This window comes from Sapajus apella, unplaced genomic scaffold (genome assembly GCF_009761245.1).
Source record: "Sapajus apella isolate SASKATOON/1434 unplaced genomic scaffold, GSC_monkey_1.0 scaffold28, whole genome shotgun sequence".
Classification (NCBI taxonomy): Eukaryota; Metazoa; Chordata; class Mammalia; order Primates; family Cebidae; genus Sapajus; species Sapajus apella.
In genome coordinates this window covers 23,584,469-23,607,228 of record NW_022436968.1, presented here as the reverse complement: position 1 = coordinate 23,607,228, position 22,760 = coordinate 23,584,469, and the positions used below count along the sequence as shown (strand labels likewise).

Here is a 22,760-nt window from a genome sequence, read left to right as displayed (position 1 = left end):
GAAAACTATGTGAAACCATTTTAAAAAAACTTCCAAGCAAGGGTAAGTAATCAGAAAGATGTGCCTTTTAGAAAAATCAGTCAAGCTAAGAAGGTGGCAGCTTGAACCCACGTTCCAAACTCACTTGCTCTCCCTCTGGGGAGGATTTAACAGTAAAGTAAACCAGCAGCTGATATATATCCTTTGTCTTTTTTCTTTTTTTACTGTGGGATGCAGGGTGGAGGTAGAGATGGAAAGATTTGTAAAGAATAACTGGACCATTTTCAAGCATTAGCTGTGTGCAGTGGTGTGCACTTGTAGTCCCAGCTACTTTGGGAGGCTGAGGTGGGAGGATCACTTGGAGAAGAAGAGAAGGAGAATAGAAAGGAAGGGGAGAAAGGGAGGTCGGGAGAGAGGGAGGGAGGGAGGAAGGATACCCGGACCACAAAAAGTGATTCGACTCATATCTGAACAGCTTCTTAATACCACTGTTAACAAGGCTAGGAAAATTAGTAATTTAGACTAGGTAAATAAGATCAGGCCTACCTTTCTGGTCAAATCTATGGTGAAGAATGTCCACAGGGCTATGTAAAGGTAGATCTGACACAGACTTAAGTTGATCACTTCTGCATAATGAGAAGACTCCCCTTACCCAACTGCCCCATGCTGCTCTAGAAGCCACACGATTGTATCCAACACTAAGAGTAAGAGAAAGGAACACCTGGTAAACCTCACCACTAACCAATCTACCATCAGCTTAACCAGAATGAATATTGTGGAAAGAAAATCTTACAGGTAATTTAAGGAGTCTAATTAGCTTGCAAGGGAGAGTCCCAGTCAAATATAGAATAAGGAGCTCAACTGGAGCAGAAATTAAGGTCAGAGCAGAAACAGATCTTTTAAAAGTATATTGTTTGATTTTTAAAGTAGGTATAATTAGAAATAAGAGAGTTGACAGTGAAACGCAATTGCAAAAATTTAAAGTCAGTAAAAAGGGCAGAAACATTGCTAGAAATATAATTAGTAATCTAGAAAATGAAGTAGAATCATCCCCTAACATTGAAATATGAAGAAATTAAAATCATGAGTTTAAAAAAAAGATACAGTGGACATATCTAGAGGATCTACTATGAAAATAACTGGTTTTCAGAAGGGAGGAAACAGATTAAGAAAAAAAAATCAAAGAAATATTAAAAAGAAAACTTCCCTGAGCTGAAGAAAAATTAAAAACTAGAAGGCATCAAAAATAGTATCTATAAAAACTGAGATACTGTGAGAAAGCAGAAGAAAGACATTTTCAAACACACAAACTCAAAACATGGCAGCATGTATTTTAAGAATGCTTAAAAGACTGACACTGTAAGGGCAGGCAATACTCTCAAACTAAATTTTCTAAAGAGGGAGAAAAGGGTACCAGATACAGGTTTATGTATGAGTGCCATAAAAATTTATTATTAATCACAAATATGTAGAAATTAAACAACATACTCCTAAATAACCAATAGGTCAAAGAATAAATCTCAAGGGAAATTAGAAAAAAAAACTTTGAGATGAATGAAAACAAAAACACTGAATATCAAAATATATGAGATATGGCTAAAACAGTGCTTAGAGGGAAAATTGTAACTGTAAATGCCTATATTTAAAAAGAGATCTCAAATCAATAACCCAACTGTCCACCCAAAAAACACTAAAATAAAAGAAAAGCAAACCAAAACCAAAGCAAGCTGGGGAAAAACATGTATCGCGGCAAAAACTATGAAATAGAGAACAGAAAAACAATAGAGAAAAAAAAAATCAATAAACCAAAAGTTGAATCTTTGAAAACAAAACTGACAAATCTTTAGCAAGTCCTACCAAGACTAAAAGACGGAAGACGCCAATTACTACAATCGGAAATGAAAGAGTTCATGTTATTACCGACTTACAGAAAGAAGAATTACAAGAGATTATAATTAAAAGTTTTACACCAACAAATCAGGTAACCAAGATGATATGGACAAATTCCTAGAAAGACGCAAGCTACCAAAAATGATTCTAGAAGAAATAAATATCCTCAACAAAACACTAGCAAACCAAATTCAACAGCACATTAACAGGATCATCATACACCAAGATCAAGTAAAACATTCCTGAGATGCAAGGATGGTTCAACATACATAGTCAATAAATAGGATATACCACATTAACAGAATGAAGACTAAAAATCATATGATCATCTCAACAGATATAGAAAATGCATGACTAAATTCAACATACTTTCATGATTAAAAAAAACTTTCAACATCCTTTTATGATTGAAAAAACTCTCAATAAACTAGGTGTAGAAGGAATGTACCCAACATAATAAAGGCAAATAAATAAGCTCACAGCTCATTTCATACTCAAGGATGAAAAGCTAACAGCTTTTCCTCTAAAATCAGGAACAAGTAAGCCCATTCTCACCACTTTTATTCAATATAGTACCAGAAATCCTACCCAGAGCAATTAGGCTAAAGAAAAAGGGGGAAAAAAAAACAACAAGGCATCCAAGTCAGAAAAGAATAAATAAAATTATCTCTATTTGCAGATGACATAATTGTATATATGGATAACCCTGAAGATTCCACCAAGAAATTATTAGAATTAGATAAACTAATTAAGTAAAGTTGCAAGACACAAAAATCAGTTGTGGCCAAGCATGGTGACTCATGCCTGTAATTTCAGCACTTTGGGAGGCCAAGATGGGAGGACTGCTTGAGGCCAGGAGTTCAAGATCAGCCTGGTCAACACAGCGAGATCCCCATCTCTATAAAAAATAAAATAAACTTTTTAAAAAAATCCCACACTAAGGCTGGGCACGGTAGCTCACGCCTGTAAACCCAGCAATTCGGGAGGCTGAGGCACGTGAATCATGAGGTCAGAAGTCCAAGGCCAGCCTGGCCAAGATGGTGAAACCCCATCTCTACTAAAAATACAAAAATTAGCCAGGCATGGTGGCAGGCGCCTGTAATCCCAGCTACTCAGAGGGCTGAGGCAGGAGAATTGCTTGAACCTGGGCAGCAGAGGTTGCAGTGAGCTGAGATCACGCCACTGCACTCCTGGCCTGGGCAACAGAGCCAGACTCCGTCTAAAAAAAAAAAAAAAATCCTACACTAAAAATCAGTTGTATTTCTATACAACTAATGATCTGAAAAAGAATTAAAACACTTCGATGTACAATCCCATATAAAAACAAACAAACAAAAATTTAAGAATAAATTTAACCAGTCAAGGCAAGGTAGCTCATGCCTGTAATCCAAGCACTTTGGGAGGCCAAGGCAGGTGGATCATTTGAGGCCAGGAGTTTGAGACCAGCCTGGCCAACAAAGTGAAACCCCATCTCTACCAAGAAAGACAAAAATTAGCTGGACAAGGTGGCAGGTGCCTACAATCCCAGCTACTCAGGAGACTGAGGGAGAAGAACTGCTTGAACCCAGGAAGCAGAGGTTGCAGTGAACCAAGATGATACCACTGCACTCCAGCCTGGGCGACAGAACAAGGCCCTGTCTCAAAAAAGAAAAAAACTAACCAAGGAAGTAAAAGATCCATAAAATAAAAACTATAAAACTATAAGATCTATAAAATAAAAACTATAAGAGAGTACAAATGGAAAGATATCCTGTTCTCATGAACTGAAAGAATTAATATTGTTTAAATGTTCATATCATCCAAAGTGATCTACAGATTCAGTGTAATCCTAATAAAATTCCACTGGCATTTAAAAAACAACCCTAAATTCATGTGTAATTTCAGAACACCCCAAAGAGCCAAAGTAAAACTGAGTAAGAACAAAGCTAGAGGCATCACACTACCCGATTTCAAAATATACAAGGTAATAATAATCAAAATAGCATAGTACTGGCATAAAAATAGACATATAAACCAATGGAACATAATAGCCCAGAAATACATCCATGCATGTAGGGTCAACTGATCTTTGGCAAAAGTGCCAAGAACACACAATGGGGAAAGGATAGTCTCTTCAATAAATGGCACTGGGAAAACTGGTAATCCACATGCAGAAGTTAGGAACTGGACCCTTAACCCATACCATAGGCAAAAATCAACTCAAAATGAATTGAAGACGTAAGACATGACATTTTTTAAATATTAGAAGAAAACACAGGAAAAAAACCTTCTTGACATTGGTCTTGGCAATGATTTTCAAAATGACCCCAAAAGCACAGGCAACAAAACCAAAAATGTACAGATAATATTGTATTAAACTGAAAAGCTTATGCACAAGAAAAGAACGAATCAATGCAGTAAAGAGACGCTCTACATAATAGGACAAAATATTTGCAAACCATGTATCTGATAAGAGCTTAATATCCAAAATATTATAACTCAACTCAAGAGCAAGAAAAAAGCCTAATTTAAAAATAGGCAGCTGGGCATGGTGGCTCATGTCTGTAATTCCAGCACTTTGGGAGGCTGAGGCGGGCAGATCACCTGAGGCTGGGAATTCGAGACCAGTCTGACCAACATGGAGAAACCCCATCTCTACTAAAAATACAAAATTAGCTGGGTGTGGTGGCGCATGCCTGTAATCCCAGCTACTCAGGAGGCTTAGGCAAGAGAATCACTTGAACTTTGGAGGCAGGAGTTGCAATGAGCCTAGATCACACCATTGCACTCCAGCCTGGGCAATAAGAGTGAAATTCTGTCTCCAAAAAAAAAAAGGCAAAGGACTTGGATACACATTTCTCAAAAGACAACATACAAATGGCCAACAGGTATATATAAAAACATGTTCAACATAACTAATCATCAGGGAAATGCAAATTAAAACCACAATGAGATATCACCTCACACCTGTTTGGATGGCTGCTATTAAAAAGATGGAAGATGAAAGGTAAAGGTTGCCAAGGATGTAGAGAAAAGGGAACTCTTGCACACTACTGGTGGGAACGTACATTGGTATAGCAATTACAGAAAACAGAATGGATGTTCTTCAAAAAACCCCAACAATTCCATCTTTAAAAGGAAATGAAATCAGTATGTCAAAGAGATATCTGCACTCCCGTGTTCATTTCAGCATTATTCACAGTAGCCTACATGTAGAATCAACCTAAGAATCAGGCCAGGTGCAGTGGCTCATGCCTATAATCCCAGCAGTTTGAGAGGCCAAGGAGACAGGCGAATCACTTGAGGTCAAGAGTTTGAGACCAGCCTGGCCAACATGGTGAAATGCCACCTCTACTGAAAATACAAAAATTAGCTGGAAGTGACAGCAGGTGCCTGTAATCCCAGCTACTCAGGAGGCTGAGGCAGGACAATTGCTTAAGCCCAGGAGGTAGAGGCTGCAGTGAGCCAAGATTCAATCACTGCATGTCAGCTTGGGTGGCAGAGCCAAGACAGACAGACAGACAGACAGACAGACAGACAGACAGAAGCAAAGAAATAAAGGAAAGAAAGGAAGGGAAGGAAGGGAAGGGGAAGAAGGAAGGAAGGGAGGCAGGGAGGAAGGGAGGGAGGGAGTGAAAGGAAGGAAATAGAAAGGAAGTACGGGGAGAGGAGGGGAGGAGAGAGGAGGGGAGGGCAGGAGAGGGAAGAAAGAGAGAAAAGAAAAGAAGCCAATAGAAGCCAGTTAAATACTGCTTGATCTCACATATGGAATCTCATGAAGCAATGAAGCAGAGGGTATGACGGTGGTTGCCAGGAGCTAGGTAAGGAAAATGGGGAGATTTTAGTAAAAGGGTACAAAATTTCAGGTATGCTGAATGAGTAAGTTCTGGAGCTCTAATGTATAGTATAGTGATTATAGTTAAATAATATAGTACTGTACACGTGAAATTTGCTAAGCGAATAGATCTTAAATGTTTTCTGCACACAAAAAAAGTAACTATGAGGTGATAAACATGTTAATTATCTTAATAGTGTTAATCATGTCACAATGCCTAAATCAAAACACCACATATACACCTTAAATATATACAATTTCTATTTGTCAATCATACCTCAATAAAGCTGGGGGAAAGGACAGAAAAAAAATAATCTGACTAGTCCTACACAAGTAAAGAAATAGTAGTAGTATAATTAAAACAAACAAACATATAAAAAACTACCCATGAAGAAAAGCTCAGGCCTATATGGCCTCACTGGTTAAATTTTTCCAAATACATAAAGCAGAACTAACACTAATTCTTCACAAACTCTTCCAAAGAACAGAAGGGAAGGGAACACTTACCAAGTCATTCTGGAAAAACAATATTACCTGATAGTGAAACCAAGCAAAAACATCACAAGAAAACTAGAGATCAATATCCCTTACAAATATGGATGCAAAAATACTCAACAAAATACTATCAAACCAAATCCAGCAACATATAAAAAGGATTATACACATTGAGTGAACAGTATTCATTCCAGGAATGCAAGGTTAGTTAAACATACAACAGCTATATTAACAGAACAACAACAACAACAACAAAAACCCACTGATCATCAACAGACATAGAAAAAATATCTGGCAAAACCCAACACCCTGTTTGTGATTTAAAAGAAAAAAAGAGCTGCTCAGCAATCTAGAAACAGAAGGAAACTTCCTCAACCTGAGAAAGGACATTTATGAAGCACTCACACAGCCTTCCTCTGTAAGATGACAAGATATATGCTCCCACCACTTCCATTCAACATCGTACTGGAGGTTCTAGTCAATAAGAATTAGCAAGAAAAAAACAAAAGATAAATACTAAAGAAAGCAAAACAATAATAACAGCAAAACCATTAAAGCTAGTAAGTTCAGAAAGGCTGCAAGACACAAGACTAAGACACGAAAATCAAATGTATGTCTGTAAAACCACAATGAACAATGTGAAAAAGAAATTAAGAAAACAACTTCATTTACAATACCATCAAAAAAATAAAACTTATAAATTTAACAAAACAAACATTAAGACTTGTACAGGCCGGGCGCGGTGGCTCAAGCCTGTAATCCCAGCACTTTGGGAGGCCGAGGCGGGTGGATCACGAGGTCAAGAGATCGAGACCATCCTGGTCAACATGGTGAAACCCCGTCTCTACTAAAAATACAAAAAATTAGCTGGGCATGGTGGTGCGTGCCTGTAATCCCAGCTACTCAGGAGGCTGAGGCTGGAGAATTGCCTGAACCCAGGAGACGGAGGTTGCGGTGAGCCGAGATCGCGCCATTGCACTCCAGCCTGGGTAACAAGAGTGAAACTCCGTCTCAAAAAAAAAAAAAAAAAAAAAAAAAAAAAATGACTTGTACAGTATGAACTAAAAAACACCACTGAAAGAAAATAAAGAAGACCTAAATGAATGTACAGACATTTGTGTTCATGTGCTGGAAGACTTAATGTTATTAGGATGGCAATACTTCCCAAATCAATCTAAACATTGACTGAAATTCCTAACAAAATCCTAGTTGGCCTTTTGCAGAAACTGACAAATTGATCCTAAAAGTCATATTGAAATGCAAGGGACCCAGAATAGCCAAAATAATCCTGAAAAATAACAGAATTGAAGGATATACACTGCCAGTTTCAAAACATACTGCAAAGCTATATTAACCAACACAGTGTGGTATGGCAAAAAGATAGGACATACAGATCAGCAGAACAGAATTAAGAGTTCAGAAATAAACCCATAAATTTATAATCATTTAACTTTTGACACAGGTTCCAGGACAATTAAATGAGAGAAAGGATATTCTTTTCAATAAATGTCACTGAGACAACTGAATTGTCCAATGCAAAAAAAAAAAATTATTTTGGATTCCCTACTTCATACTATATGTGAAAATTAACTCAAAATGGATCAAAGACCTAAATGCAAGAGTTACTTATAATTGTAAACCCCCTAGAAGAAAGTATAGGTATATAAGTATGTGACCCTGAATTAAGCAATGATTTCTCAAATATGACACCTACAGAATGAGACAAAAATCTGTAAATTGTGTGTCTGATAAGAGTCTAGTACCCATTCAGTATAAAGAATCCTTTTAACTCAAGATTTAAAAAACAATCCAATTTTAAAATGGGAAAAAGATTTTAACAAACATTTCACCAAAGAAGATATATTAATGGAAAATAAGCACATGAAAAGATGCTCAAATAGTCATTAGGGAAATGCACACCAAAAACACAATGAGATCCCACTTCACACATCACCCAGAATGGCTATGCTATGGATTGGATATGGTTTGTTCGTCTCCACCAAAACTCATGCTGAAATTTGGTCCAGAGTGTTACAGTGTTGTGAAGCGAAATCTAGCAAAAGGTACTTGCATTCTATCTCCCTCAGGAATGGCCTCTTGAGACTCTTGCAGTAATGAGTGAGTTCCAGAGAGAGCTCATTGTACTAAATAAAGCAAGGTTCCCCTCCCTGGTCCCTCTTCACACATATCCACTTCCTATCTGATCTTCTGTGATATGTTATGAGGCAGTATAAAAGCCCTCGCCAGAAGCCAAGGCCATGCCCTTGAACCTCTCAGCCTGCAGAGCCAAGAGCTAAATAAACCTCTTTCTTCATAAACTGCCGAGTCTCTGGCATTCTATTATGGCAACATAAAATAGACCAATACAGGCTATAATTTAAAAAGACAATAATAAGTATTGATGGGGATGTGGAGAAAGTGGAACTCTTATGCACGGCTAGTAGAAATGTAAAATGGTGTGGCTATTTGGAAAAGGAGTTTGCCAGTGCCTCAAAACATTAAACACAGAGTTAACTTAGAATAAGCAATTTCACTCCTACCTATATACCTGAGAGAACTAAAACATATGTCTACACAAAAATTTCTAACAGATTGTTCATAATACTTACATCAAAAAACGGAAACAACCATCCAAATGTCCAGCAACTCACAAAAGAACAACAAAACGTGGTGCATCCATATAATGGAACATTTCGTCATATAATAGGATGAGTACAATATATACCACAACATTTGTGAACCATGAAAACATTATGCTAAGTTTAAAAAGCCAGGCACAAAATATCACATATTGTTTCACTCCATTTATATAAAATGTCCAGAACAGGCAAATTCAGAGATACAGAAAGTAGACTGGTGGTTACCAGGTAATACAGTATAGGGTAGGGAAGAAGAAAAGTTTGTTTCAGTTTTGGGGTAATAAAAATGTTTTAGAGTTCGACAGTGGTGATGGTTGCACAATAATGTGAATATATTAAAAACCATTAAATACGTTAAATGAGTCATTTTGATGGTATGTTAATTTTATCTCAAAGCGCTTCTAAAAGTTCAAATTACTGGAGGGAAATCAGAAGAAAAAAGCTCAACAAAATACGGTACATAATCATTTATACAAACACTCATATAGTATGTTCCACTGCAACCACACAAACAGACTTGAAGCCTTCAAAAGGAAGGACAGACTTTTTAAAAACACCCCTGGGACATTTTTTTTTTAAATACATAAAAGCAACACAGGCACATAAGAAGAATTTCAATCATTACAGAAAGATAAATCTCTCCTTCCCACACCAGTCCCACTATTGAGAGGCAATGACTTATTTAAAAAAATGTTTTTAGTTAAATTTTGAATAGGCAATGCAAACAGGCTACTTTGGTTTCTTTCTTACTGTCTTGCTAGAGTCTCTATTTCTATACAAGCAAATTAAATATATATTCTTTGGTTCCTCCCTTCTTACTCAAACATGATACAGACTGCACTGCATATTTTTATCTTAATATATCTTGGAGACATTTCCAAATCAAAACATAGATAGCTTCTTCATTCCTTTTTTTTTCTTTACTTCCTTTCTTTCAAACAGGTGCAGAGTAATCTACTGTATGTACCAGATTCCAGTAAATCCTCAATTGACCCTGCCAGGGAACATAAAGAATTTATCTAGCATCACAGTTGCTCCTTCTTTCTGACACATTTAGTTATATAATTTACTTTTAATTCTTCAAATGACTGCCTTAAAGTAATATAATTTTTTTCTTTAAGTTCAAACTGTGTGTAATAACTCCTCGTTATGTAAAATAAGAAAATATATCCTTAACTTCTTCCAACACGACTACACAGTAAGTTTACATACTTACAGTTTGTAGCATTTACCCTTCTTTCTATCTGATAGTCACAAATTCATATGCTACCAGGGTCTGGCAAGTAAATAAACAGGTGAAACGGGCTTAGGGTAAAACAACAGTCAAAATCTAAAAGAATTATATTTAAATCCCTCATTATAAATTTTTAAATAAATTTACTGTTATTTCTAGGATGGTTTGATATGTAAAAATTTATAACTGCCTTATCTTCTTTGTGGCACCTTAGTCCTTAAAAAAAATCTATTGGCCAGGTGCAGTGACTTACACCTGCAATCCCAGCACTTTGGGAGGCTGAGACGTGTGGATCACCTGAGGTCGGGAGCTCAAGAGCAGGCTAACATGGAAAAACCCAGTCTCTACTAAAACTACGAAATTAGCCAGGCATGGTGGTGCATGCCTGTAATCCAGCTACTCTGAGGTAGGAGAATCGCTTGAACCTGGGAGGCAGAGGTTGTAGTGAGCGAAGAATGCCCCATTGCACTCCAGGCTGGGCAACAAGAGTGAAACTCCAAAAAAATCTATCTTTATACCACTCAAGGTTTTGCCTTTGAAGAATGTTTTATTTTGCTATTCATTCATGCATTCAAAAATATTATTTGAGGGCCTTGGTACTGTTGTAGATGCTAGGGATACAGCAGTGGAAAAAACAGACAAGTCCAAGTGCTCATGGAGTTTCCATTAAAAGAAGGGAAGGAAAATATTAACAAACATATAAATTTTAGTATTACCTATCAATCAATAAGTTGTAGTATTTTCTTTTAAAGTGGAAAAATGAAGGGACAATGACAAAGGTATTATCTTACGTAGAGTGGCGAGATAAGGCCTCTTTGAAGAGGTGAAATTTGAATGAAGTGTGTGAGAAGTATGTTTGAATCAAGTGGCAAATAAGTAAGTGTGGGTGCCTCAGTGGGGCAGTTGTTAGCCTAAGGCTAGATCAGAAGGCCTCCTGATTTAGAGGAAGGCCTTTAGATCTGTGTGGGGCATAGTGAAGACAGTGAATTTTATTTGCAATGCAATGGAAAGTTTTTTTGGAAGGTTCTGAGTTAAGGAAAAAAAAACTGATCTCAAAAATATATATATATAAATATACATTTTTTATAAATTTATATAAATTTTATAAATATATAAATTTATATAAAAAATATATATATATGACACAGAAGTCACACTCTGTCACCCAGGCTGGAGTGCAGTTGCACAATCTTGGCTCACTGCAAACCGCATCTCCTGGGTTCAAGCAATTCTCCTCCTTCAGCCTCCTGAACAGCTGGGATTACAGGCGAGTGCCACCACACCCAGCTAATATTTTGAGACAGGGTTTTGCCATTTTGGTCACGCTGGTCTTGAACCCCTGACCTCAAGTGATCCGTCTCCCTGGGCCTCTCAAAGTGCTGGGATAACACCCACCACACCTGGCCTCAAATTTTTATTTAATTGTACTTTATTTTTCTTTGTGATTATCTGAGATATTTTCTTTGTAGGTATTCCCAATATGCATCATTTTAAAAGGGATGTTTCTTGTTTACAGCCTATAAATGGAGTCTCATTTACTGTGATAATACATACCTGGCTTTATTGCTTCTATCTTATAAAATAGCAGATAAAAATAAAATATTTTCTTTTTTTCTCTTTCTCCTTCTTTATATTCCTCCTTCTACATTCTATTCCAAGAATTTAAAAGTTCTATGTATAGCAAATGACATGAATTCATATATGGAAAACACTAAAAGCTTCACCAAAAAGCTGTTAGAACTGATAAACAAAATCCGTAAAGTTGCAGAATACAAAATCAAAATACAGAAATTAGTAGCATTTCTATACACCAACAATGAACTAGCAGAAAAAGCAATTCCTGGCCAGGAGCGGTGGCTCACGCCTGTAATCCCAGCATTCTGGGAGGCCGCGGCAAGTGGATCACTTGAGGCCAGGAGTTTGAGACCAGCCTGGCCAACACGGTGAAACTGTCTCTACTAAAAATACAAAAATTAGGTGGGCATGGTGGTGGGCCCCTGTAATCCCAGCTACTCAGGAGACTGAGGCACAAGAATTGCTTAAATCCAGGAAGCAGAGGTTGCAGTGAGCCGAGATTGTGCCACAGCACTCCAGCCTGGGCAACAGAGTGAGATTCTGTCTGGGGGGAAAAAAAAAGCAATTCCATTTACAAAAACTACGAACAAACAAACAAAAATAGAAATAAATTTAACCAATGAGGTGAAGAATTTCTACAAGGAAAACTATAAAACACTGAGGAAAAAAATTAAAGAGGACATTAAAAAAATAGACATCCCATGTTCATGAATTGGAAGAATACTGTAAAAATGACATACTACCAAAAGTGATCTACAGATTCAATGCAATTCCTATCAAAGTACCAATGACATTCCTCACAGAAAAAAAAAAATCCTAAAATTCATATGAAACCACAAAGAGGCTCTCAATAGCCAAAGCAATTCTGAGCCAAAAGAATAAAACTGGAGGCATCACACTACTGGACATCAAATTATACTACAATGTTACAATAAGCAAAATAGCATGCCATTGCCATAAAAAGACACAGATCAATGGAACAGAAGAGAATCCAGAAATAAATCTATGCATTTATATCCAACCAGTCTTTGACAAAGGTACCAGAAACATTAAAAACTGGATATCCAAATGTGGAAAAATGAAACTAGACCCCTATCTCTCACTGTACACAAAAATGAACTCAAAATGGGTTAAGGATTTAAATTAAGATCCAAAACTATAAAGCTACTAGGAAAAAACCTTAGGGGAAACACTTCAGGACACTGGTCTAGGTAAAGATTTTATGAAGATCTCAAAAGCACAGACAACAAAAGCAAAAATAGACAAATGGTATTTTCTCAAACTAAAAAGCTTCTTCACAGCAAAGGAAACAATCATAAAGTGAAGAGACAACCTGCAGAATGGGAAGAAAATGATTTGTAAACTATTCATCTGAGAAGGGATTAACATCCAGAAGTTACAACAAACTCAAACAACTCAACAGCAAAACAATAAATAATCCAATCTTAAAATGGGCAAAGACATCTCTCAAAAGAACCATACAAATGGTTAACAGGTATATTTTAAAAATGCTCAACATAACCAATCATCAGGCAAATGGAAATTAAAACCACAGTGGAGTAAAATCTGACCCCAACTAGAATGGCTATCAAAAAGACAAAAAATGGTCAGGTGTGGTGGTTGACATTTGTAATCCCAGCACTTTGGGAAGCCAAGGAGGGTAGATCACGAGGTCAGGAGATCGAGACCACCCTGGCCAACATGGCGAAACCCCATCTCTACTAAAAATACAAAAATTAGCTGGGCAATGGTAGCACGCACCTGTAGTTCCAGCTACTCAAGAGGCTGAGGCAGGACAATCGCTTGAAACCAGGAGGTGGAGGTTACAGTGACCCGAGATCGCGCCCTTGCACTCCAGCCTGGCAACAAAGCAAGACTCCGTCTCCAAAAAAAAAAAAAAAAAAAAAAGATAAAAAATAACAAATACTGGCAAGGATGCAGAGAAAGGGAAACCCTCCTACACTGTTGGTGGAAGTGTGAATTAGTACAGCCATTATGAAAAAGAAATATGGAGGTTCCTTAAAAAAAAAAAATAGAACTACCATATGATCCAGCAATCCTACTACTGGGTATATACACAAAGCAAAGCAATCAGTACGTTGAAGAGATACCTACATTCCCATGTTTACTGTAACATGATTCATAATAGCTAAAGTATGGAATCAATCTCAGTGTCTATCAACAGACGAATAAAGAAAATATGGTATACATAGAAAATGGAATACTATTTAAAAATTTTTAAATAGTATTAAAAAAATTTATCTCATTCACAGCAACATGGACGATCTTGGAGGACACTGTTAAGTGAAATTAGCCAGGCACTGAAAAATAAATACCGTACGTTCTTACTCGTATGCAGAAATCAAAAAGGCTGATCATATGTAAATAGAGGGCAGAAAAGAGGTAGGGAAGAGTAGGCAGGAGGGGACAGCCAACAGTTGATTAATGATTATAAAACTACAACTAGAAAGGAAGAGTAAGTCCTACTGTTCTATAGCACTACAAGCAGACTATAATTAACAACAATTTATTGTATATCTTCAAATAGCTGGAAAAGCAGATTTAGAATGTTCCCATCACAAAGAGACAATAAATGTTTGATGCAACAGATCTGCTAGTTACCCTGATCTGATCATTATACATTGTCTACAATGTACTGAAATAGCACACTGTACTCCATAAATATGTACAATTACTCTATCAATTAAAAATAAAAGCAGAAAAACAAAACAACAAAAAACTAAAAAAGTTATATGTACAGTATTTGCTGCTTGTGCTTACTTTCTTGCTTTTAGCAAATATACTGCTCTATTTTTCTCTACAGATAAATCAATACAGCTAGATAACATATTTACCTTTCTCCCTGTCCCTCTCTCCTAGAGCACTCTCTACCAGCAATTTGATCCTTAGAATGTTCTCACTTCCAAATTACAAACTCCTGATGCTACTATTATTAAAATTTGCCTACCCAATAATACTGCATCTCACAAGCACATTACCACTTTAAACATTACAGGAGTCACTGGTCACATTCTGTAGTAGCTTCACCTATATTTGTTCTTAAATGAGTTTTCAAAATTATCCAAAAGACAAAAGCATAAAACCAACATTAATTCAGTATCTTCATCTAACATACACCTATGCTCGAATTTCTCCTATTGTCACAAAATGTCCTTTATAACTGTTTTTCCTCAGTCTAGGTACAAAACAGGATTCAGATTCACACACTACATCTGACAATCTACAAAAATTCCATTTCTCTCTCTTTGTTCTTCAAGACTCTGAATACTTTGATGAGTCTAGACCAGTTATCCAGCTGTGTCCCAGGAGTATGGTCTCACGATTAAATTCAAATAAAATATTTCCAGCATTAAAAACAGAGGTGATTTATGTACCTCCTACTGCATTACCTTAGGAGGCACACACAATGGCAGATTCTGAGATAATATGCCATTGAAAAGTCTGACCTTACTTATTATGGTGAGAAATGGTGCCCATTTTAAACACACATTTCTCTGTTGTAATAACTAATATGTGGGGTAAAACATTCAGACCTTGAAAGTATACTGCTCTTGAAAACATTTTACTAAATGGTATTAGCATCCATTGATGATCTTTGCCTTAGTCATAATCATATTGAGGATATCAAATGGTGATTGTTCTGATTCTACATTAGCTGGGATTCTTCTAAGAGACTATTATGTATTATAACAATAAGCGTAACTATTACCTACATATTGGTTCCTAAGTATCATTCTTCATTAAAATAAAGGGGGAATCTTTGGAGAATATCTGCTCATATTCAATGCAGAAAAGGACGAGGTAAGCCAGAAACGTCTTGTGTCTGAAAACCAAAGACTGATAAAAGATTTCTCAAGTGACCATGTGAAGGAGTTTCCACTGGCCAAATTTGGGACAGTTTGAATTTCAAAAAGAATGACACTAATGAATAACAACTGAATAAAAAAAGGGAGCTGGCCAGGTGCAGTGGCTCATGCCTGTAATCCCAGCATTCTGGGAGGCCAAGGTGGGTGGACTGCTTAAGCCCAAGAGTTAAATGCCAGCCTGGACAACATGGTGAGACCCATCTCTAAAAAAAATACAAAAAACTTATTGCCTATAGTCCAAGCTACTCAGAAGCCTCAGGCATGAGAATCGCTTGAGCCTGGGAGGCAGAGGCTGCAGTGACCCGAGACTGTGTCACTGCACTTCGGCCTGGGTGACAGAGTGAGATCCTCTCTGGGGGAGGAGGGAACCAGGAGCCAGGAGACCACAGTAATATCAGAGAGAGATGTAAGGATGTACATAAATACAAATTAAGCAAAACTGTTTACATCTTTTAAAATCAAGAAAAAGAATATGATGGCATTCTTTGTACTACGTTTTCAACTTTTATACAGGTATAGATTATTTTCAAAATAAAAATTTGAAAAAAATTTAAGGGGAAAAAAACCCACAGAAATGCAGTTTGAGAGAGCATTTTTAGTGTTAGAATGACACTCTATACTCACATACTATACACTATAGTGAGTACAGAGTGTCATTATAACACTACAAACAGAATATATAACTAACATCAGGAAAAAAATCATTTGTCCACTGGAAAACAAAAAAAGTACAAGAAGAAGACATTAGGCAAAAGAAGGCAAAACCAAGTCAAAAAAAAACAAAAATTAAAAAAAAAATGTAGGGAAAAAAAAAAAAAACTCACCATTTAAGAGTGTTGAATGCTCCTATTGTAGCAAAAAACATGTTGTCTACAAGAAACATATTTAAAATGATTTATTTTTTAAATGAGACAGGGTCTCACTCTGTAGTCCAGGCTGGAGAACAGTAGCATGATCTCGGCTTACTGCAGCCTCAACCTCCTGGACTCAAGTAATCCTCCCAACGGAGCCTTCCAAGAAGCTGGGACTACAAGTACGTACCACCACACCCAGCTAGTTTTTGTTTTTGTTTTTTTTTTGTAGAGATGGGGTTTCATCATGTTGCCCAGGCTGGTCTGGAACTTCTGGGCTCAAGTGATCCACCTGCCTCAGCCTCCCAAAATGCCAGGATTACAGGTGTAAGACACCACTCCCAGCCCCAAGAAACACATTTTAAAAGTGCAAAAATAAAATAGAAAACCATATATCTAAAACAAATATGAACCAAAGGAAAGCTAAAGTTAACAATAAATAGTATACAGTTATAAAAAGAACAGAACAAGATATACACATGTAAAAATGCTGCCTCAAATTATAAGATGCAAAAACAAACAGCAAGCAGAAATACATAAATCATCAGTTAAATATTTTAATACATCTCTCTCAGAAAAAGATACACCAAGTTGACAATACAAGAAGATATCTAAGATCTGAACAAAAACAATTAAGAGCTATTAGGTATGAAATGTTTCTAAAATAAGTCACATTCAGGGACTGATGTCATACAAACTACTTTCCAATTGTAATGCAACCAACTGAAAATCCATAACAAAAAGCTCAAAATATCCTATATTAATAACCCTTGTGTTAAAAAGGAAACAAAGGTAATTATTAAATACACAGGTCTGAATATTAATTAAAATAGCACCTATCAAAACTTATGGAACAGTTACAGCAGTTCTTAGAGGGATAGCATTAATCAACAAACGAGAAAAGTTATAAAATAAACGAGCTGATATTACTTTACACTCATTACACCAAAATGAAAAAGAATCACAACAAAATGTCAGGGAGGATGCAGAATAATCAAAGTTCTGGTACAGTGCTGGCTGGAGCAGAAACCGGTACACACACTTTGGAAATCTGGCAGTTTCTTAGCAAATTAAACATATATCTACACAGCTAAGAATCTTCCCAAGAGAAACAAAAACATGTCACCAAACATTTGTACCAAAATGTTTATTGTTACCTTACTTATAACAAGCAAAACTGAAAACATCCAAATACCACTCTACTAAACACATAACAAACTATGGTATATCTATACAATGGAATTCTATTCAGCAACAAAAAGAATTAACTGGCAAACCAGCAGCAACCTGGATAAGTTTCAAAAATACTATGTTAAATAAAGGATGCCAGATACAAAACAATATAGTGCATGCTTTCATTTACTGTATATGGAATCCAAGTACAAGCAGAACTAAAACTCTCTGGAGGGATGGAAGTGTTCTATATTCTGTTTTGTGTGGTATTTATACTCAACAATTTCCAAATCTAAGAGGGGGGGTATACACAAATGGTTATAATACCTTTTTTCCTAATTATAAAAATATTGGAAACAACACTAATGTTCCTCATCTAGAAAATGAACTAAAAAGGCCAGGCATGGTGGTCCATGCCTGTAAACCCAGCACTTTAGGAGGCCAAGGCAGGCAGATCACTTGAGGTCAGGAGTTGAGACCACCCTGACCAACAGGGTGAAACTCTATCTCTACTAAAAATACAAAAATTAGCTGGTCATGATGGTGCGTGCCTGTAATCCCAGATACTTGGGAGGCGGAGGCACAAGAATCACTTGAACCTGGGAAATGGAGGTTGCAGTAAGCCAAGATCGTGCCACTGCCCTCCAGCTGGGCAACAGAGTCAGACTCTGTCTCAAAAAATAAATAGAAAATGGACTAAAAAGAAGTGGTTATCTTCATACAGTAGAATACTATTTAGCATTCAAAAGGGTCAAACATCTGGCCAGGCCCAGTGGCTCAGGCCTGTAATCCGAGCACTTTGGGAGTGGTTGCCAAAAGCAACCTAGAGGAATTGACTACAAAGGGGCATGGGGAAACATTTTGGCAAAATAAACTATTTAGTATCTTAATTGTGACGGTGGTTACACAATATATACATTTATCAAATCTTACAACACAACTATATAGTAAAAAAGAGGAATTTTACTAATTGGGAATTATACCTTTAAAAAAAACGATGGAGAGAAAGTCCCATAACTGAACACATAAGAGCTATGCATTTTATTGTATGTTAATTATGTCTCTATACAAGTAAATAAACATTCAACTTAATAGCTGAAAGTAGAGTCACAGAAGCAAATCCAACGAAGGCAGATATCAATGGCGAAAAGTGAGAAGAACAAAACAGTGAAAAAAAAAAGTAAAATAAAAATCAGTTTATTTGAAATATTCATTAAACAAAGCTCTGGCAAGAATGAACAGAAAAGGAGAACATGAAGAAAGAAAATAACAAAGGAGGTTTTTAAAAGTATTATAGCTATATACTAGTAAGTTTAAAAGCTTACATGAAATGAATTAATGAACTAAATATTAAAGAAATTAAAATGACAGATCTCCCCGGCTGAGCACAGTGGCTCACACCTGTAATCCCAGCATTTTGGGAGGCCAAGACAGGTGGATCACTCGAGCCCAGGAGTTTGAGACCAATCTGGATACATGGTAAAACTCGGTCTTTACAATAAAAAAAAAAAAAAAAAAAAAAGTCCAGCAACAACAAAAAATAAGCCGAGCATCGCTGGTGCGAGCCTGTAGTCCCAGCTACTTGAGAGGCTGAGGTGGAGGGACTGCTTGAGCCTGGGAGGCACAGGGTGCAGTAAGCTGAGATGGCAGCCCTGTGCTCCAGCCTGGGCAACAGAGTGAGACCATGGATTTAAAAAAAAAAAAAAAAAAAAAAAGATCTCCACTCTATAAACAAACTCCGGGCCAAGATGGTTTTACAAGTGTCTACTCATATTCTCATGAACATGAACATTTCCTATCATATACCGGATGGTGAAAAACCTAAAAATAGTGAAAGGGGCCCAGTTCATTTTGTGAGACTAACGTCATATTGAATTACAAAACAGATAGGTAGGGTAATGAAAATGTTCTGTATCTTAAGAGGAATGTAGATTACGTGAGTGTATACATTTGTCAAAACTCACTGTAAACCATCATTTTTGGAAGATAATCATTTCCCTTAAATAAATCTAAAAAACCAACAAACTGTTACAACCAATAAGAAAACTGCCAGATAGAAGACCAAAGTATAAAAATCGAAAGCATCTTAAGCCAGCAATAATCAACTAGAAAATATAATTAAAAACAGATTAGCCAAAACTTTAAAGGATCTAACAGCCAAAAATTCCTAAGAAGTCTATGGAGAGAACTGAATGGGAAGACATTTCACATACTTAAATAGGAGAACCTAATCCTATAAAGATGCTAGTAGTCCCTAAATTAATCTATAAATTGAATGCATTCAAAATTAAAATTACATTTGAATATTTTTTAAAAAGACACAAAAATGCTATAATAATTCCTAAATGCTATCAAGAATATAGAAATGCTTAAATTTTATGAAAGACTAAAGATTCATAAAGAACAAAGTCAACCCTAGAAAAAGAGTAAAGAAGAGATTTTGCTCTACCATAAAAAATATTACCAAAATATGATAGTGGTTTTTTTTTTTTTAATGTGATATGGGAGCACAAGAATACAGATCACTGGGACATCAGAGACATTTCAGAGACAGCCCATATACTGTATATAAACAGCAACCACATATACTTATGTAAATATACATAAATCATATATGTGCTAATGAAGTTATAAATATAATAAAGACGGCATCACAAATCAATAAAAAAATGTGGATGATTTAAGAAGTACTATGGAGAAAACCTGTTCACTAGACGGAGAAAAATAAAACTGGATCACTACCAATATTATATAAAACGTAGACCCCTAAATGGATTAAAGAGCAAGTATAACAGTAAACCTAAAAGTAATAACAGAGGCTGGGTGTGGTGGCTACACCTGTAATCCCAGCACTCTGGGAGGCCGAGATGGGCAGATCATGAGGTCAGTTCAATTCAGCCTGACCAACATGGTGAAATCCTGTGTCTACTAAAAATACAAAAATTAGCTGAGTGTGCTGGCACACACCTGTAATCCCAGCCACTCAGGAGGCTGAGGCAGGAGAATCACTTGAACCCAGGAGGTGGAAGTTGCAGTGAGCTGAGATTGCATCACTGCACTCCAGCCTGGGTGACAGAGCGAGACTCCATCTCAAAAAAATAAAAATGAAAAACAAAAGTAATAACAGCAACTGTAGAATATCTTTGTTGTCCAGGGATGGAGAAGCAGTATTTAACACTTAGGATACCATCAAGGTCTACGAAATAAAATTCTAGTTTTTGAATTTCTTTTTTTGAGCCATTCTAACTATTTGTAAAGTCTGATATTTGAGGACTTTCACTCTTTCTTAGAGATCATCGAAAAAAACAAAAATTAATTTTTAATAGAATATAACTCTATCTTGCAATTACCAGATGTCAAATTGACCCTTTCACAAATCTAAAGTACATTATAGAATCTTACAGATCTTATTTTTCCTGTTTTGCTTTTTTTAATTACGTACTGAGAATTACTTCATCATTACTTACGATTTTCATCAATTATTCCCAACTATACTAAAAAAACAAAATTAAAATTAAAGAAAAAAAATGAAGAATGATGGTGTATGGTAGGCAGAATAATTGCCCCAATGATACACATGCTCTAAACCCCAGAGCCTATGAATATGTTACCTTACGTGGCAAAAAAGGACTTTGCAGAAGTGATGAACGGTAAGGACTTTGAGTTGGGGAAATTATCCCAAATTATTTGGGTTGGTCTAATCTAATCACATGGGTACATAAAAGTAGAGACCCAACCTTTTCAGACTGTAGTCAGAGGGAGAGGTGATGGTGGAAGAATGGTCAAGGAAATGGGATACTGCTGCCTTTGAAACTGGAGGAACATCAAAGCCAAAGAATGCAGCAGCCTCTAGAAATTAAAAAAGGTGGCCAGGTGCAGTGGGTCACACCTGTAATCTCAACACTTTGGGAAGCCAAGGTAGACAGATCACGAGGTCAGGAGATCAAGACCATCCTGGCTAACACAGTAAAACCCTGTCTCTACTAAAAATACAAAACACTGGTTGGCGTGGTGGCACGTGCCCATAGTCCCAGCTACTCGGGAGGCTGAGGCAGGAGAATTGCTTGAACCTGGGAGGCGGAGGTTGCAGTGAGCCGAGATCTCACCAGTGCACTCCAGCCCGGGCGACATTGCAAGACTCTGTCTCTTTTTTTCATTTCCACCCACAACGGCCAAGAGAAGAAAATGACAGAGGAATACATCTTACAATTATTAGACAAATCAGAAAATAAACATCAACAGTAAGTAGCATTTCTAGACTCTGAAGCTGATGCTGGTGATACTGACTCTAAGTAAAATCTCAGAGTTGTCACATAACAAAACCCTAGGTGAATTTTCTCAAATTCAACAATCAATGAATTGAACAATATATTTCTAAGGAAAAAAAAGGAAACACAGTAAGGACTGCACCATATAATATTCTGCAAACAAATTCTGGACCATCTCATTATGCTCAAAGGACACATCACAGTAGTCTTTCATCTTTTATGTCTGTGAGCCAAAATTTACTTGATACAAAGAGGTGTACCTTATAATTCTTATTAAAATATTTAATAAAGTTGTTTTTCATAATACTTTTATTCCTGTGTCTATACATTAGTAGTAAACTAACTTTATAAAAATACAAAAAGGGTCTATTTGACCCAAATGGTTAATGGTGATGCCTATTTTTGTTAAATATCAAGAGTTAGTCAAAACTTCCAAGGCACAAACCATAAGGCAAAAAATTGGTGAGGCTGATTACAACAAATTTAGAGAGTTCAATGTGCTATGAATTCACATAACTTCATTTCAACAACAGAGACCCTCAACAAAGTAAGAGACATATGACAAAGAGGAAGAAATTACTTATAATGTATGAAGTCAACAAGAAATCATTATGTAGAATATACATGGAACATGGGAAAATCAGTTCAAAAAAGGAAGTAATACTAATATAAAAACAGACAAAGAATTAAAATAATTTCTAAGACTCCCAACAAGCCAACAAGCATATGAAGAAATGCTCAAAATAATTGATGGTACAAGTAAAACAACAAGATATATTTTATACTTAAACGAGGAATGTGGATGGTGTCAAGTGTTTCCGGGATATGGAAACAGAAATACTCATGCACTCTGCTGAAAATGCAGGTTAGAACAACTGTTCTGAATAGCAACCTTGTATTATTTATTCAATTTAAGTCTCTACATACCCTATGATCTAGCAATTGTGCTCTTGGG

At 36.4% G+C, this 22,760-nt stretch overlaps 1 protein-coding gene across 2 annotated transcripts in view; it reads right to left on the bottom strand.

Moving 5' to 3' along the window:
* TLK1 (tousled like kinase 1) overlaps nt 1-22,760 on the bottom strand; it is a 161,161-nt gene that overhangs the window by 93,266 nt on the left and 45,135 nt on the right. The window lies entirely within an intron of this gene.